Genomic DNA, 5,376 nt, shown 5'->3' with positions numbered 1-5,376 from the left:
CAGCAGACAAGTACAATTTTGAGGTACTTGTACTTTACTTGAGTATTTCATTTAATGTAACTTTATACTTCTACTCCACTACATTTTAAAGCAGGGGTCTCAAACTCAAATTACCAGGGGGCCGCTGGAGGCAGTATTAAAATTACCAAAAAAGACACAAAATTATTTCAAAAAAGAAACAGAATTACCAAAAAAGACACAAAACTATTAAAAAAGACACAGAATTACCAAAAAAGACACAAAATTAAAAAAAAAAAGACACAAAATTACCAAAAAAGTAATTAAAGGGACCTTCCACACACAACACGGTAAAGTGCCATTCATAAAAAACTCACATTAAACTTTCATATCAAGGTGAGGGCCACAAAATATCGTCATGAGGGCCACAATTGGCCCGCGGGCCACAAGTTTGAGACCCATGATTTAGAGGCAAATATTGTACTTTTTACTCCACTACATTTAGCTGCCAGCTTTAGTTGCTTTTCAGGCCGAGATTTAACCTAAAATATATTTAAAGTGATTTGACTTGTTGTTGTTGTTGTTGTTGTTGTTGTTGTTGTTGTAATTTTAATTAAACCTCATAACAGTATATTAAGAAGATAAAATGAGCCCTGTCTTGATCAAATTAAATGTTGCTTACATAAATGCATCATAATATTAATTCAATAATATATTTGGAGTATATAAAACAATCTAATTGAGTCCATTATGCATAACAAATACTTTTACTTTTGATACTTCAAGTACATTTTGATGCTGACTTTTGTTTACTTAAGTAAGTTTTGAATGCATGACTTAAGCTTGTAGTAGAGTAATTTCACAATGTGGCATTGGTTCTTTTACTTAAGTAAGAGATCTGAATATTTCTTCCACCACTGGTATAGTGGTAGTTGTAGTAGCCTACTATCAACTCTATTTTATTTTTTCATCTTAGTAACAGTGGTGGAATGTATAGAGTGAGTGGTACTCAGGTACTGTACTTAAGTAAAATTTTGAGCTACTTGTGCTTTACTTGAGTATTTCCATTTATGTAACTTTATACTTCTACTTAGCAGCCAGCTTTAGTTACTTTTCAGGCCAAGATTTAAAATAAAAAACACGCAGCTAAAATCAGTTAAAATAGACAATAACAGAATATCAAGTAGTTAAAATAAACCTACATATCAGTAAAATGCTATTTACATTGTATAAAAATGATAATAATTCAATAATATATTTGGACTATATATACCAATCTGAGTGGGGCCATTCTGACATTACTTTTGATACTTTAAGTACATTTGGATGCTGATACTTTTACTTGAGTATGATTTTTAAATACAGGTCTTTTTCTTGTAGTGGAGAAATTTTGCAGTTTGGGAATTAATACTTTTACTTAAGTAAGGGATCTGAATAATTCTTCCACCACTGCTTAGTCAACAACTGGTTCTGGTCATCTTGGTCATTTTTGGTCCAAGTCCACGAAGCTTTCTTTATTATTTTTTTCCATGCAGAATGACTTATTTCAAAGGATTATGCATATCTCTACTAAACATTATATTAAAGTGGTTCTTTTTTATGACCATTTGTGGAGAAACTCACTTTAAAAGATCTTTTAATTAAATCAACTCATCCATTAGTCAATTAGACAAGAACATAATTTAGACAGGCTTTATGTGTCCCAGCAAGAAATTATGTGTTAAGAAGATATGTAATGTATGTCGTCTATATAGCGACCTGACATCTATAGGCAAAAACACTGTCAAATTTGTGCTGTCAGTAAATATTCAGAGGTTTGTACTCCTCATGGAGAACAGAAGAAGGGTTGAGGGGGATTTTGTCAGTCAGCCTGAAGGGAACTCTTAGTATAGCTGTTGAGGAAGGATTTTTTCACAGACTTACCCATCACCTTGGAGCAGAACCCCAGAAGCAGCAGTTAAATGCTGGCTTGCTAGAGTAACTTTTCAATTATTTCTGAAAAATTACATCATGTGATAATGTCCTCTGCTGCAAAATCACTGATCCATAATTACAGGGGAAATGTAATTATTCATTAACTACCAACCATAGTCAATGATAAGGCTGATATTAAGTCTGTTGTTCTGACTGCAGCTTTTTTTCTCTTTTTTACAAAGCTCCTTGCTGAATGTATATTTTATCATAAAACTCATCTGTATGCCACCACCCTATCAGTGTGCTTGCCTCTTCTTTAAAACAGACTACCCTGAACAGTGTTAACAAAGTCATTTTTAAGAAAATAATCTCAGTTCTGAATAATAATGCACAAAAGTCTTATTTCCAAAGCTCTTACTCTCCTTTGAAACTGGACTGCCTTGACCCAGATTTGAACTAGAGTTCCTGTGGCCACAATGCAGAGTAGCCTTCTAACCACTATAATTTTCACAACTGACCATTGATCAACAAGATCATGGGCAAGTGAAATGACAAGGATCCAGATTGTTGAAAGTTACCCAATTTCTTTGAGAAAGAAAGGTTTGCCTTGTGTAAAATATGGAGAAAATCAATGGTTATATGTCATAATACTTTTGGAATTGAACAATGCTGTGTCGATGACGCTTACCTTTCTCTTTTATGTAGTTTTTAATAATGACAGAGCCACGTGAGAGTGATTATACTGAATTAAGTAGCAATTTAGATAGTCAGGCGGCTTAGGACCAGATTTTAAGAAGAATGGGGACATGCCGGACAAAAAGCACCACATTTTTTCCACATACTCTCTATCACTATAGGTTTCAATTTTTGGTAGGAGCGACTTCATCAAGATTGCTGATTGGAGATGGCAAATAGATATGTTCACTTTCACCCAGACTGGTAGGCAACTCGCTTCAAGTGCTGCGGTAGGGAATCCTGAGCTGAAAATGTTTGGAATCTGTGTTCACAGGAGAGTGCAGATTATCTGCCATGTACACTGCTCAAACAAATCAAGGGAACGCTCTCATCTTATGTCAGATCTTGATCAACAAATTATTTACAGTGAGAATCTTTACTGATGTACATTGTATAATTTGTTGAGCTCAAAAGAGTATAAAAATTGGTCAGTGAAAACCAAAATCGTTAACCCATTGGATGGCTGGATTTAAAATCACACCAAAAGATGTTTGACAGCGTCTATGGTTGCGGCTAAGGTCAGATTCGTCACCTTACGACACATTTTCTCAGCTCTCTCTCAAAACTAGCTGCCGTGACCCGGATTCGAACCGGGGTTGCTGCGGCCACAACGCAGAGTACTAACCACTATACGATCACGGCTGGCTATCTGGTCAGCTGATAAGGGAGAGTCTCCAAGATGTCAGCTTTTTGGGTTGAGAATGAAATTGTCTTAAGGGACATGTTGTTTTATTAAAAAATAAAAAATATAATGAGACGTGCTTTTGCCCTTTTTAAAAAAATATTATTATTGTTATTGTCTGACCGGAGCATTATTAAACGTGGAAATAACGTCACCATCCTGCCGTCCACCGCGTAATATCGGTGCAGTGCAAGTTTTGCCTGGGGACAGGTCACCTCTAGTGTTTGACCAGTGTTCGCTGGGTTACACACCTTCATCAGTGCAGACGAATGCAACATTCTTGCAATAAATCCTACTCTTAATATTTTAATGTTTGGGTATTGTCAGGCATGTGCAGCTAATCGCAAATTCAGAGAGCCTCAAAAGCTGCCGTGACCCGGATTCGAACCGGGGTTGCTGCGGCCACAACGCAGAGTACTAACCACTATACGATCACGGCTGGCCATCTGATCAGCTGATGAGAACTAGTCTCCAAGATGTCTGATTTTGGGTTTGAATGAAATGTGCCTTAAGGGACATGTTGTCATTTTAAAAAAAAATACAATGAGACGTGCTTTTTGCCCTTTTTTGAGAAGTATTATTATTGTTTCCAGCTTTGTAACAGAGGGTCTGACCATTATTAAACGTGGAAACAACGTCACCATCTGGCCGTCCACCGCGTAATCTCGGTGCAGTTTTTGGGGTGGGACTGGGACAAATATTGCCTCGGGAGAGGTAACTTCCAGTGTTTGACCAGTGTTCGCTGGGTTACACCTTAACTGGTGCAGACTAATGCAACACTCTTGCAGCAACATCCTACAGTAAGATTTTAATATTTCGGTTTTATCAGGCATGTGCAGCTTGTCCCAAATTCAGAGAGCCTCAAAAACTGCCGTGACCCGGATTCGAACCGGGGTTGCTGCGGCCACAACGCAGAGTACTAACCACTATACGATCACGGCTGGCCACCAGAGACGGTGGCTGACGATCTCAACAGATACTGTTTGGTTGTCAGTGGCTTATATTAGTTGTAAGAGTTTATTGACTGAAAATTTGTTTAGTGATAGTGAAATCAGTGACAAAAAATACTAGCCTATATTATGCCCATACTATTATGTTTTATACCGTTATACTTGATACTCTGTTCGATTCCACCCTATGTTTTATTGCTGTATTAAATATTGTCATGCCATTACCTTTAACCTTACACTGTATCTCACAATCCCATGCCATTAAGAATGTATGTAAATATGTTCTGACTTCTGATTGTAGCATAACTTTTCATAGTATAGCCTATTTGTATTACACCTCCATATAGGCGTAATTACAGGAAAAAAATCCATTAATTTATCATATCATATTCACCAATCATATGTTATGTCTATGTAACATAGACTTACTGACCCTGCTTCTATTAATCTCTAAGACTGTTACTTTTTTTTAACCATACCATTCTCAATATATCTTGCAATTTTTGTTCACCTTCAGTTTTGAAACATTTTTTAATATTATTGTTTTATTTTATTTTAGTTTTCTATATACAGTTCATCTAATTATAATTATTATTGTACTTTATTTATCTATACTATTGCTGCCTTTGTCCTGCTGTTACATTCATATTTCCACTGTGGGGATCAATGAAGATTTATTACTTAAACAGAACCGAAATCACAGCTACTAAATGGCATTTATATCTATATAAATATTATATATATATATATTATATATATATATATATATATATATATATATTATGTTATAAATGCAGGCAATTTGAAGTACTGTTGTTTTTCTATTACATTTGCTTTTGTAATTGTGTAAACAATGACGTTGATTCCAATTATTTTATTGTAAATAAACCAGTTATTATGTTATGTTATGTTATGTTATGTTATGTTATGTTATGTTATGTTATGTTATTATGTTGTATTAAAAAACCCGCACCAAATTAATTTTTAATGGTCTTCACATTTAGCAGTACACTAAATACACAGCAGATGGCGCCATGGTATTGTTTACCCAGCAACCGGAAGTGTAAAAGAAAAAGCTTTTATTTTGAAATTTGGGATGTCCGTCCGAACGTGGCGGAGCCTTTAGTTTGACAGAGC

The 5,376-nt window shown here is 35.4% G+C and overlaps 3 non-coding genes across 3 annotated transcripts; all 3 read right to left on the bottom strand.

Annotated features, from left to right (window-relative positions):
- Window positions 1–3,177: 3,177 nt before the first annotated feature.
- On the bottom strand, window positions 3,178–3,249 carry trnah-gug (transfer RNA histidin (anticodon GUG)). The gene has a single exon. It is a non-coding gene; the product is annotated as a tRNA-His (tRNA).
- A 407-nt stretch (window positions 3,250–3,656) lies between these two features.
- Window positions 3,657–3,728, bottom strand: trnah-gug (transfer RNA histidin (anticodon GUG)). The gene has a single exon. It is a non-coding gene; the product is annotated as a tRNA-His (tRNA).
- A 430-nt stretch (window positions 3,729–4,158) lies between these two features.
- trnah-gug (transfer RNA histidin (anticodon GUG)) lies at window positions 4,159–4,230 on the bottom strand. Its single transcript has one exon. It is a non-coding gene; the product is annotated as a tRNA-His (tRNA).
- Between the last annotated feature and the right edge of the window lie 1,146 nt (window positions 4,231–5,376).

This window comes from Centropristis striata, chromosome 14 (assembly GCF_030273125.1).
Source record: "Centropristis striata isolate RG_2023a ecotype Rhode Island chromosome 14, C.striata_1.0, whole genome shotgun sequence".
NCBI lineage: Eukaryota > Metazoa > Chordata > Actinopteri > Perciformes > Serranidae > Centropristis > Centropristis striata.
The sequence above is the reverse complement of the archived record's forward strand: the minus strand, read 5'-3'. Positions and strand labels throughout refer to the sequence as shown.